Source organism: Lissotriton helveticus, chromosome 3_1, assembly GCF_964261635.1.
Source record: "Lissotriton helveticus chromosome 3_1, aLisHel1.1, whole genome shotgun sequence".
Classification (NCBI taxonomy): Eukaryota; Metazoa; Chordata; class Amphibia; order Caudata; family Salamandridae; genus Lissotriton; species Lissotriton helveticus.
Window position 1 is genome coordinate 1,774,334,784 of NC_136061.1, and position 14,126 is coordinate 1,774,348,909.

The window sequence follows — 14,126 nt, forward strand, 5'->3', positions numbered from 1 at the left end:
CACAATGCAACATTGAGCTCAATGGGAATTTTCAATTAAACGCAATTAGTTACTCTGTTGATTACTTTCCTAACCACAGGACTGAATCCTAGATTCAGTCCCGGGACATGAGCTGTAAAAGGTTAAGTAAAAGCGTTTTGGTTACAGTAGTGATTTTTAAGGAATATTATTGTATTTTATAAGTTGACAGAAACTTTTTCAGTTGAAATTACCTATGTTATCCTATGGTAGGAAATTCAATTTGCAGGTAAAGTATGTTCACGTTTCTTTTGTAATCCAGTGCTGGACTCCTAGGTACAGCACTGGGACCTCTATCTAAAAAAGGCAAGCAATTACGTTTTTATCGTTGGCTTGATTTTTAGAGAATATTTATAAGTTTCAAAAATCGACAGAAAAGCAGGCAATGATATCCTATGGAAGGAAATTCAAGTTACTGGTAAGTACGATTAGAATTACTTTTCAGGGTCAGGACTGGGCTCAAAGATGCAGCACTGAGGTCTCTCCTGATAACAGGTGAGTAAATCGGAATTCGCAGTTCGACTGATTTTAGATGAATATTTTAAAGTTCAAAAACTCCACACTTGGAAGAATTTCCAAGTGAAACCAGTCAATGTTAGCCTATGGGAGAAAAGTGAGTTATCGGCTTTTAGGTAAGTACTCGACTGACAGAGTTAAGGTTCTGGGCATAGACTCGGGGGTCTCCCAGGGTAAGGTAGGTACAGTTGGTACACCCTCAGCGGCACAGGGGCAGCCGGGTGCAGAGGTAGTTAGGCCCAAGGTTATCCAATGAGAGGTAGGGGGCCTTTGGTTGTTGGCTGCTGGCTAGCAGGCCACGTGGCTGTGAGAGCTGGGCTCCTGGTCACTTGCTCGGGGCAAATGGGGAAGTAGTATAGGAGAAAAGTTGCACTGCCAGGGGCACTCAGGCGGCTGGGTGCAGGGTGCTTTTGAGCCGTCGGGCGCTCAATGTTATTCAATGGAGATCTTGAAAAGGGAACAAAGGCTGTAGGCTCAGGGACGGAGGATCTTCTGGAGCGACCAACACTTCGAGGGGTAAGTTGGGATCTTGGAGGATAGGTAGGCTCCCCAGAGTTGGGCACAGGAGGCCGGGGGGCCTTGGGTGCAGGGGTGTCTTTGGATATCAGAAAATCTTACCCTCTTCTGATCGCAGTTGGAGGCGTCCCTGGTTCTGAGTCTGTAAGCGTCGTCTGGGTTGTCGAGAGGGTTCTTCGGCACTGGATTCTAGGTTAGAATCGCTGGGGCGATGTCCTCAGGGTCTTTGTCTACTCGGGCACAGGCTGGGCTCAGCGGGTGCAAAGTGGGCTGGATTTGCGGTTCCTGGCTGGTGCCAGGAGTATGGTTGTTTAAGCAGAACCACTGCTCATGGGAGTCTCAGTCTCTAAGAGGGTCAAGGCAGGCAGGTCCTCCGGGTTTCTCGAGGTTGCTGTCCGCAGGAGACGCCGGGATTTAGCAAGAGCAGGTTCAAGGATCAACAGGCCTGTAGGGCTGGGGCCAAGTCAGTTGGTGTCAAATCGGGTTTTGAGGAAGGAAGGTTCAGGGTTCCCCTAAATACTAACTTTAGGGGTGTTACAGGTAGGGAAAGGGCAGGGACCAATAGGTCCCTGTCCTGGGGTGAATACACCCCCTATCCTGCTGCTCTCCTGTGAGAGGGGGACAGGAGTCTAACTTTGATTGGGCAGGGCTCCCCATCCTCAAGATGGCCAGAGCCCGGAGTTGTGCTTCACCTCGCCTCTCCTGCCTGAGGGGTGGAGTTTTTTTTTTTAGAACACAAAGTGCTGGCCCTACAGAGTAGTTTTACAGTACTCCTCAATTAGAGTAACAAATCAATCTGATTTCTAGATTTGTTCGGTATCATTTATTTATACCCTTTTACTTTATCCTTTTTTTTCACTTAGAAATTCGTTTGAAAGAGAAAGACATTTACATATAAACTTTACATACACTTATTCGACATTATATCTACACAACCAAACATTAATCTAAACACTTCGTATATACATTGCACAGTTTTTTATGCAGCAACAAAAATAATCAATATTTACACTGTCTATCATTAAGAGATAAAGTCACGTTTAGATGGAGAAAAACAAATCTAATGAAAACTGCATCTATGACTGGAAGAGTTAATCAATGTTCTAGGCCTCATCAACATCTTGGATTCTTTTTGTGTGAGTGATTGTATGTAAAACTGTCCATTTAAAGTGTGTTTCGGTATGGCCTTATTAAAAAAGGAAGCCTATCTGATTTTGCGATTCAATAGCATACAGACTGGGTTGAATTCCATGTCAGAAATTTCTAGATTGTAAAATATATCGCCCTAAATATGTATAATGCACCATGCGTGAGATCATCCAGTCTTAATGGACTACATATCCCACATTTCCCAAAAAACACGTGGTGTATGTAAATACCACGCCTTGTCCAAGATGGCGCATTGATGGAAAGCCACGGTAACTGAAGATAGCAGTTCTGATCAGAAGAATTTGGGTAGGTAAACGCTAAGATTAGATCGATAAATGTAGATGTAATGAAGGAGGCAAGCGGTATCTAACCGAGTGCTTGTCACCCTGACAGGACACGGACCCTCCGAAATAAAATTCAGTACACGCCACAGAAAAGAGCAGCGAGAAGGAGCGCGCTAAGCCTGAGATTGAAGGTATCGACTCTTGACTGGGCTCAGGTTGTAAATGTGTGTTCGCGTACACGATTAGGCTAAATGAACAAACTGAGTTATATAAAATATTTTCCCAGGTAGGCACATTTTGGGCACTCGTGGAAAACTTAATAATGACGGATGTTTACCGAATTTGAAGTGATCTGGAGACAGAAGCGATTACCCCGATAAGGTAGGATATAGGAGTGTGTTTGGCGTCTGATCACAGGCGAGATATTGGAACAAATAACTAAATCCAGCATATTGGTATTTCTTTCTCTAGAAACTGTAGCAGAGACCATTATAAAAAGAAAAAAGTGAACCTAACTGACCTGTGACGACTCACATTAAAGGTATGCACCTTGTGGGCAAACAGGAGAATATAACAATAATGGGATAACAACAAACTGAAACTGACTGAGCTTTTTTTATTTTTCTTCTTCTTTTTGCACAAATCTTGCAGATATAAAGTGGTAAAGCCCTGATGAGAACCCGCCAATTAAAATAGCGAGTTTGAAACGCGTCGGTAAAATGGAGACAACTAACTTATAACAGCAAGGAACAGATTGTTCCCTGGATGACTAGAACATTGATTAACTCTTCCAGTCATAGATGCAGTTTTCATTAGATTTGTTTTTCTCCATCTAAACGTGACTTTATCTCTTAATGATAGACAGTGTAAATATTGATTATTTTTGTTGCTGCATAAAAAACTGCAATGTATATACGAAGTGTTTAGATTAATGTTTGGTTGTGTAGATATAATGTCGAATAAGTGTATGTAAAGTTTATATGTAAATGTCTTTCTCTTTCAAACGAATTTCTAAGTGAAAAAAAATGATAAAGTAAAAGGGTATAAATAAATGATACCGAACAAATCTAGAAATCAGATTGATTTGTTACTCTAATTGAGGAGTACTGTAAAATTACTCTGTAGGGCCAGCACTTTGTGGTCTAAAGATTAGTATATGGTCCAGCTGCCCCTACGTCCCAGGACCTATCTCCCAGTTGTTACAAAAAAATGAGGGGTGGAGTTGGCACAGGCTGGCACACCCCCTTTCCTCCTGTAGGGTTTCCCGCCAGTCTACCCGCCAGAGTGGGGGTCAGAACCGGTGGGGGCCAGTTACTGAGTACAGCAAGGAGTCTGGAGAAGCTCACAAAGGCGGTATGCCTTTGAAGCTTCCCCCTGCCCATTCTAGGGGAGGAGACTGAGCACCTCGCCCAGGAGAGCAGGGGCCTCTCCACCCAGGGGTCCAGCAACATGTCTGCTGTGTGGCAGCCTAGGCAGCCTCTCAGACAAGACGTGAATTGTAGGTTAGGTTTCAGGGTGCATCTCTAAGATGCCCTCTGTGGTGCATTTTACATTAAATCCCACACTGGCATCAGTGTGGGATTAATGTGCTGAGAAGTTTGATATCAAACTTGTCAGTCTTTAGTGTAGCCATTATGGTGCTGTGGAGTTCATAATGACAACCTCCCAGCACCATATACTCTTAATGGTGCCCCTACAGTGCCGAGGAATGGCACTGGGTACTGTAGGGGCACAGGGCTCCTGTACCTGTGCCCACACCACTGGCATAGGGCACCCAGCTAGAGGGGTGACTGATGTATGCCAGGGCAGTGGGTTTGTAGGCATGGCACACAGGGATGTGTGCCATGTAGACTCTTTGTTTAGTGCTGCACCAGGACACTCAGTCTGCAAAGGTAGTGTGTGGGTGTCAGGGTGCAGACCCCTGAGGGTGGCACAATAAGTGCTGCAGCCCTTAGGGGTCTTCTCTGGTCACAATGCCTTGGGTACCTAGGGTACCATTTACCAGGGGCTGACATGTGGCCAGAGATGCCAACACAGCTTTAGGGAAGGAACACAGGCCATGGGCACCTGATTGGCAGGAGCCCAGGGCACACTTAGTCAAAGCACATCAACAATTCAGCAAAAAGTGGGGGCATACCATGCAAGAAAGATGATACTTTCTCCCACCTTCCACCCCTCTTGTACCCCTCTTGTACCCCTCTACCACTCATGTACCCCTCTACCCCTCTACCCCTCTACCCCTCTACCCTTGTTCTACCACTCTTCTACCCCTTTACCCCTCTTTCACTCTTCTACCCCACTTCTACCCTCTTCTACCCCTCTACCCATCTTGTACCCCTCTACCTCTCTTCTACCCCTCAACCCCTCTAATATCCTTCTACCCCTCTACTACCCCTCTTGTACCCCTCTACCCTTCTTCTACCCCTCTACCCCTCTACTACCCCTCTACCCCTCTCCTACCCCTCTACTACCCCTCTACCCTACTTTCCCTCTACTACCTTTATACCTCTCACTACCCCTCTACCCCTCTCCCCTCTTCTACCCCTGTTCTAGCCTTCTACCCCTCTACCCCTTTTCTACACCTCTACCCCATATCCCTCTTCTACCCCTCTTCCCCTCTTGTACCCCTCTACCCATCTTCTACTCCTCTACCCCTCTTCTACCCCTCTACCCCTTTACCCCTCTTTCACTCTTCTACCCCTCTTCTACCCCAATTCTACCCTCTTCTACCCCTCTACCCATCTTGTACCCCTCTTCTACCCCTCAACCCCTCTAATATCCTTCTACCCTTTACTACCCCTCTTGTACCCCTCTACCCTTCTTCTACCCCTCTACCCCTCTACTACCCCTCTACCCCTCTACCCTCTTCTACCCCTCTACCCATCTACACCTCCACCCCTCTCCTACCCCTCTACTACCCCTCTACCCTACTTTCCCTCTACTACCTTTATACCTCACACTACCCCTCTACCCCTCTTCTACCCCTGTTCTACCCTTCTACCCCTCTACCCCTTTTCTACACCTCTACCCCATATCCCTCTTCTACCCCTCTTCCCCTCTTGTACCCCTCCACCCATCTTCTACTCCTCTATCCCTCTCTTACCCCTCTTCTACCCCTTACCCTTTTTCTACCTTTCCCCCTTTACCCCTCTCCTATCCCTCTTTACCCCTCTACCCATCTATAACTCAACCCCTCTCCTACTCTTCTGCTACCCCTCTACCCTACTACCCCTCAACTACTCATCTACCCCTCTTCTACCCCTCTTCTACCCCTCTACCCCTCTTCTACCACTCGGCCCCTCTACTACCCCTCTACCCCTCTAATACCCCTCTACCCCTCTTCTACCCCTCTACCCCTCTTGTACCGCTCTACCCCTCTTCTACCCCTCTACTACCCTACTAGCCCTCTCCCTACTACCCCTCTACCTCTCTTCTACCCCGTACCCCTCTTCTACCCCTCTACGCCTCTACTACCCCTCTACACTTCTTCTACCCCTCTCCTCCTCTTCTACCCCTCTACCCCTCTTCTACCCCTCTTTTACCCCTTCTACCCCCTTCTACCCCCTTCTACCCCTCATGTACCCCTCTACCCCTCTTCTACCCCTCTACCCCTCTACTCTTCTACCCCTCTACCCTTTTTCTACCACTCTTCTACCCCTTTACCCCTCTTTCACTCTTCTACCCCTCTTCTACCCCACTTCTACCCTCTTCTACCCCTCTACTACCCTCTTCTACCCCTCTACCCATCTTGTACCCCTCTACCCTTCTTCTACCCCTCTACTACCCCTCTACCCATCTACACCTCCACCCCTCTCCTACCCCTCTACTACCCCTCTACCCTACTTTCCCTCTACTACCTTTATACCTCTCACTACCCCTCTACCCCTCTCCCCTCTTCTACCCCTGTTCTAGCCTTCTACCCCTCTACCCCTTTTCTACACCTCTACCCCATATCCCTCTTCTACCCCTCTTCCCCTCTTGTACCCCTCTACCCATCTTCTACTCCTCTACCCCTCTTCTACCCCTCTACCCCTCTTCTACCCCTCTACCCCTTTTCTACCACTCCTCTACCCCGTTACCCCTCTTTCACTCTTCTACCCCTCTTCTACCCCACTTCTACCCTCTTCTACCCCTCTACCCATCTTGTACCCCTCTACCCCTCTTCTACCCCTCAACCCCTCTAATATCCTTCTACCCCTCTACTACCCCTCTTGTACCCCTCTACCCTTCTTCTACCCCTCTACCCCTCTACTACCCCTCTACCCCTCTTCTACCCCCCTACCCATCTACACCTCCACCCCTCTCCTACCCCTCTACTACCCCTCTACCCTACTTTCCCTCTACTACCTTTATACCTCACACTACCCCTCTACCCCTCTTCTACCCCTGTTCTACCCTTCTACCCTCTACCCCTTTTCTACACCTCTACCCCATATCCCTCTTCTACCCCTCTTCCCCTCTTGTACCCCTCCACCCATCTACTACTCCTCTATCCCTCTTCTACCCCTCTACCCCTCTTCTACCCCTCTACCCTTTTTCTACCACTCTTCTACCCCTCTACCCCTCTTCTACCCCCTTTTACCCCTCTCCTATCCCTCTTCTACCTCTCTTCTACCCCTCTACCCATCTATACCTCAACCCCTCTCCTACTCTTCTGCTACCCCTCTACCCTACTACCCCTCAACTACTCATCTACCCCTCTTCTACCCCTCTTCTACCCCTCTACCCCTCTTCTACCACTCAGCCCCTCTACTACCCCTCTACCCCTCTAATACCCCTCTACCCCTCTTCTACCCCTCTACCCCTCTTGTACCGCTCTACCCCTCTTCTACCCCTCTACTACCCTAATACCCCTCTACTAGCCCTCTCCCTACTACCCCTCTACCTCTCTTCTACCCCGTACCCCTCTTCTACCCCTCTACGCCTCTACTACCCCTCTACACTTCTTCTACCCCTCTCCTCCTCTTCTACCCCTCTACCCCTCTTCTACCCCTCTTTTACCCCTTCTACCCCCTTTACCCCCTTCTACCCCCTTCTACCCCTCATGTACCCCTCTACCCCTCTTCTACCCCTCTACCCCTCTACTCTTCTACCCCTCTACCCTTTTTCTACCACTCTTCTACCCCTTTACCCCTCTTTCACTCTTCTACCCCTCTGCTACCCCACTTCTACCCTCTTCTACCCCTCTACCCATCTTGTACCCCTCTACCCCTCTTCTACCCCTCTAATATCCTTCTACCCCTCTACTACCCCTCTTGTACCCCTCTACCCTTCTTCTACCCCTCTACCCCTCTACTACCCCTCTACCCCTCTACCCCTCTACCCATCTACACCTCTACCCCTCTCCTACCCCTCTACTACCCCTCTACCCTACTTTCCCTCTACTACCTTTATACCTCTCACTACCCCTCTACCCCTCTCCCCTCTTCTACCCCTGTTCTAGCCTTCTACCCCTCTTCCCCTTTTCTACACCTCTACCCCATATCCCTCTTCTACCCCTCTTCCCCTCTTGGTTTAGGGACCAACTTGCCCATCAGGTGGGATGCGGTCACAATAGAGTGTCACTGCAGACTCTGCACCTCCCGCTTGAGGACGGGGTTTGGGGGCCCCGGATTTCGATGTATATTACTTGGCGGCCCAACTCCAATGGTTGGCAAGATGGTTAGATGGCCAAGATTTAATTACGCTCTCCCTTCCCGCCGGGGCATTACATATGAGGTTACTTCCTAGGCTTCTTAACTGTCGCCAGAAGATATCGAATATAGGAAAGCTGCTTCTGGTAGTGGTGAAATGCTGGGATAGGTGTGTGGCACGTTCCCGGGAAAGACAGCTTTACGCCCCGGGCCTTCCGATTGTGGCCATTCCTCAGGCAGGGCTAGGTCCCCCCCTTACGCAGCGACACTTGCATGGTTGGGAGGAAGTGGGAGTTCATACAGTGGGCGACTGCTACAGAGAGAAGGAGTGGCTCCTGTTGGCTGACTTTCTTACACATCATGAACTTCCACTGGGCCAATTCTTAAACTACCATAAGCTCCGGGGGCGGTGTCGGAGCTTTGGGGTGCTGCCACTGGTGAGCCGGATATTTACCTGGCCCTGGAAGTGGTGGTGACTCTGGGTTTCGCAGGGCACCTGATACGCTGGCTTTACCTTGCCAGAAGAGAACTGGCACCTAGGACATTGCCGGGTCTACGGGAGAGGTGGGAAGGACTGTTGTCGCGACCATTGACCGATAAGGAATGGCGGAGAGTCCGAAAAAGGTCTCTAGGAATACGGCCTTTAAAGCCCTCCAGTTCAATATCCTCCATAGAACCTACCTCATGCCACATCGGTTGAACATGGTTTACACCAGAGAGGACCAGGCCTGCGCTAGGTGTTTCACGGGGAACACAGACTTTGACCATTTGATTTGGTCCTGTCCGATGCTCTCTAACTATTGGAACAAGATAGTAGACTTGGTGAATAAAGTGCTGAATCGCACTTTGCCGTGCAATCCGGAGGTCTGTCTTTTAGGCCTCTTTCCGAGACCTAAATCCCGCAAGCTGGGGCACATGTTCATGGATCTGGCCCTCCTCTGGGCCAAAAGGAGGATTGCGATCCACTGGAAGGCTAGGACTCCACCTCTAGTTACCTCATGGGAAGCAGATGTTACTTGCTGGGTCCGTGCAGAGGAACATGTGCTAGTCTCTGAGGATAAGATTACTAAGCGGCGTAAGCCGTATGCGGAGCCATTTGGGGATATCGCTCGGTCGTGGGAAACACAACATGGATTGGATCAGGACTCCCAGGGAAGTGGGGCAGAGACAGCGGAGTAGGTACTTGCATGGGGGGGCACCCTGAATGCTTTGCGCCATTTGCTCTGAGCGGTGGACGGGACTGACCCCTTCCTCGGGTCACCTCGTACCACAATATTGTTGACATTTAACTCCTTTCATGCAGTTGAACCATGTAGACTCCTGGCAGTTATGCATTTTTTTCCTCGTTTTTAGCCGTTTTGTTAAGTTTACTTTCATGTTAACGTGCAGCAGGATTCCTCTAGTTTAGAATATGGCGATAAATGTTTATATGCATTGGTGATTGAAATGGATGATGATTGCACGAACATTGAAAGCTATTCATTGAATCATTTGATATGGTGACACTCCGTCCCTTGGGTGCAACTACCTCCTCTGCACTCTGGTATATATATTTGTATATGTATATAGTGATAACTTCTTACAGACGGAAATGTATCTGTGTAACTGATGTCTCTGACATGCTTTTCAACAAAATTTAATAGATACATTTTCACACAAAAAAAACGCCCATCAGGTACCTTCAGTAGGCCCTGCACAGAGGTGGTAGGAGGCCATGCCCCTTTATACACCACTCTGCTAACACTCCTCTTAGCTCCCTGATAGTGGGGCAATGAGGACTAAACTGGATTTTATCCTCCAAGCAGCACTGCTCCAGGAGCCGCGTTTACAGAGTGCTGTAAAAAGGGGGCGTGGCCTCTGACTACCACTCAGCCATCTAGCTGTGTGGGGCTTACTGGAGGTTGCAGGAGTGCTAATTGACCCCAAGGGACCCTCAAGAGGTAAGGGGACTTCATCCGCCAACCCAGAGTGCACCAGGAGGTGTGTTTGCTGAGTGGTGGAGAAAGGGGGCATGGCCTCCAACCACCTCTCAGCAATCCCACTGTGTGGGGCTGACTGGAGGTAACAGGTAGGCTACTTGGCCCCTAAGTACCCCCAGCAGTGAAGAGGACTTCAATCCCCATCGGAGAGTGTTCCAGGGAGTGTGTTTGCAGAGTGGTGGGCAAAGGGGGCTTGGCCTGCTATGAGAACTTAGCAATCCCGCTGTGTGGGACTTAGTGGAGTTAATAGGAGGAGTAGTTGGCCCCCCAAGGATGTCCTTGGGGGCCAACTACCCCTCCTGTTATCTCCAGTACGTCCCATACAGTGGGATTGCTAAGAGTTCTATGGAGGCCACGCCTCCCTTTCACCACCACTCTGCAAACGTACCTCCTGGCACACTACTGGTTGGGTGATGAAGTCCACTATACTTCTGAGAGACTTAGGGGGCCAAGAAGCCTTCCTGGTACCTCCTGTGAGTGCTGCGCAGTGGAATTCCTAAGCGCTGGTCGGAGGCCCAGCCCTCTTTCTCCAGAACTCTGCAAACGCGACTACTAGTTAAAGAAGCATTTGCAATGCAATAGGTCTTGCATTTGCAAGAGTTAGAGCCATTGGCGTTGTAAATGTAAAAGTTTTTTACTAATGTTTTTTGGAGTGGAGTGGATGTACGTTGTGTGTAGTGAAATTATGTGGTATGTCGTGCAGTGAAATTATGTGGATAGAAAGTATGTGGTATTTAGTGTATAGGAACTATGTGGAGTGGGATTATGTGTTATGGAGATTAATTTTGTGGTATGGTAGTCTATGTTGTGGAGTGGTAACCTCAGGTTTAGTCTTCCTCGTTTCCATAGAAACAAAACAAACTTTGTTTCTAGCTCAAACAGCTCAAACGTTACCAAAAATGCAGCGACAAGTGTTACGGCATGGTGGAAGGCCCTATGCAAAGCGAGAATGGTCACCTGTTACTTATTGCTACATATGGGTGTTAAATTGGTACTAATGGTGTGCAAACCACTCTTGCTTCTTTCTGCGCCTCTCTTGCCTATTTCTGCATTTCTCTTGCTTTTTTCTGCACCTTTCTTCCTTTTTCTGCACTTCTTTTGCCTCTTTCTGTACATCTTTCCCACTTTCTGTACCTCCCTTCTGTCTGCACCTCTCACTTCTTTCTGTACCTCTCTTGCTTCTTTCTTATGCACCTCTCCTACCTGTTTATGCACCTCTGTTGCTTCTTTCTGCACTTCTCTTGCGTCTTTCCGCACCCCCTTCCCTCTTTATGCGCCACTCTCTTGCCTCTTTCTGCACCTCTCTTGCTTCTTTCTGCACTTCTCTTGCCTCTTTTTAAACTTCACTTGCTTCTTTCTGCACTTCCCTTGGTTCTTTCAGCACCTCTCGCTTCTTCCTGCACCCCTTGTGCCTCTTTCTGCACCTCTGTTGCTTCTTTCTGCAGTTCTCTTGCTTCTTTCTGCACCTCTCTGTGCACATTTCTGCACCCCTTTAATCTCTTTATGTACCTCTCCTGCCTCTTTCTGCACCTCTTTTGCTTCTTCTATACATCTCTTTCTTCTTTCTGCACCCCTCTTGCCTCCTTCTGCACCTCTGGTGGTTCTTTCTGCACTGCTCTTGCTTCCTTCAGCACCTCTCTTTCAAATTTAAACACATCTCTTGCCTCTTTGTGCACCCCTATTACCATTTTCTGCACCTCTCATCTGGTCTGCAGCTGTCTTGCCTCTATCTGCAGTTTTCCTGCCTCCTTCTGCACATCTGTTGCTTCTTTCTGCAGTTCTCTTGCCTCTTTCTCCACTCATCTTGCCTCTTTTTGCCCCCCTCTTACCTCTTTTTGCCCTTTTCTTACCTCCTTCTGCACCTCTGTTGCTTCTTTTTTTACTTCTCTTGCCTCTTTTTGCACCCCTCTTGTCTGGTTCTGCACCTCTGTTGGTTCTTTCTGTACTGTTCTTGCTTCTTTCTGGACCGCTCTTGCAAATTTCTGCATGCCTCTTGCTGCACCCCTCTTGCCTCCTTCTGCACCTCTTTTACCTGTTCTGCAACTCTCTTGCCTCCTTCTGTACTTCTCTTGCCTATTTTAAACACATGTATTAAAGTATGTGTATGTTTATTTTTATGTAACATGTCACTAGGTAAAAGCAGTGACACATGCATGCATACCTTCACAAACCTGGTGGGACTTACAACAGTGATATGGTTAGGATTGCTGGTTCACCTTTGATAGGCCTAACATTTTGAGCAGTTGATGAATAGTGAGCCTTCAAGAGAAAAGTGAGGTTTAAGACAACTTGGGAAAAGGATTGGTGATTAGGCTACTTTGTATGAGTCTGTGGAAAGGTACAGTTGAGGTAGGCCTCTTTCTGAACCTCTGTTGCTTCTTGCTGCACTTCTCTTGCTTCAAATGTCTGCACCCCTTTTGTCTCTTTCTGTACCCCTATTCCCTCTATCTGAACCTCTATTGCCTTTGCACCCCATTCTCTCTTTCTGCATCTCTCTTGCCTCTATCTTTACCGCTCTTGCCTCTTTCTGCAGTTCTCTTGCCTCCTTTTGCACCTCTGTTGCTTCTTTTTTTACTTCGCTTACCTCTTTCTGCACCCCTCTTGTCTGTTTCTGCACCTCTGTTGGTTCTTTCTACACTGCTCTTGCATCTTTCTGCACCTCTTTTGCCTCTTTCTGTACCTCTTTTGCTTTTTTCCGCACTTCTTGTGCTTCTTTCTTCTCCTCTCTTGCTTCTGCAGCCCTCTTCCCTCTTTCTTCACCCCTCTTCCCTCTTTCTGTGCCTCTCTTGCCTCTTTCGGTACAAAAGGGGGTGGTGATGGACGTAGCATCTGAACCAATCAAACACTCACAGCCAGTCAAAAGATCTGGGTTTGGTCCATCACCGTTCTTTAGCCCACTCTGCCACCCCAGTTCAGACATGGCCATATGCAAATCAGCCTGACCCTGTGCCTCATTGGAACAGTCCAGCCCGAACTGCCAAACCTTGCCTTCCCTGGACCGGAAACAAGCTTCCGAGGACCAGTTTCTGGCAGTACAGCCGTCTTCAGCCCGGCTTGCTTGAATCCAGTGGCAAAGTGAGCAAGGGACTCACGTCTGAGCATACCCTGCCACACTTATGGCGGCCAAAAGCAGTACAAAAGGGGTTGGTGATGGACGGAGCATCTGAACCAATCAAACACTCACACCCAGTCAAAAGATCTGGGTTTGATCCATCACCGTTCTTTAGCCCACTCTGCCACCCCAGTTCACACATGGCCATATGCAAATCAGCCTGACCCTGTGCCTCATGGGAACAGTCCAGCCCGCACTGCCAAGCCATGCCTTCCCTGGACCGGAAACAAGCTTCCGAGGACCGGTTTCTGGCATTACAGCCGTCTTCAGCCCGGCTTGCTTGAATCCAGTGGCAAAGTGAGCAAGGGACTCACGTCTGAGCATACCCTGCCACACTTATGGCAGCCAAAGCCGTACAAAAGGGGGTGGTGATGGACGGAGCATCTGAACCAATCAAACACTCACACACCCAGTCAAAAGATCTGGGTTTGATCCATCATCGTTATTTAGCCCACTCTGCCATCCCAGTTCAGACATGGCCATATGCAAATCAGTCTGACCCTGTGCCTCATGGGAACAGTCCAGCCCGAACTGCCAAGCCATGCCTTCCCTGGACCGGAAACAAGCCTCCGAGGACCGGTTTCTGGCATTACAGCCTTCTTCAGCCCGGCTTGCTTGAATCCAGTGGGAAAGTGAGCAAGGGACTCACCTCTGAGCATACCCTGCCACACTTATGGCGACCAAAGCGGTACAAAAGGGGGTGGTGATGGACGGAGCATCTGAACCAATCAAACACTCACACCCAGTCAAAAGATCTGGGTTTGATCCATCACCGTTATTTAGCCCACTCTGCCACCCCAGTTCAGACATGGCCATATGCAAATCAGTCTGACCCTGTGCCTCATGGGAACAGTCCAGCCCGAACTGCCAAACCATGCCTTCCCTGGACCGGAAACAAGCTTCCGAGGACCGGTTTCTG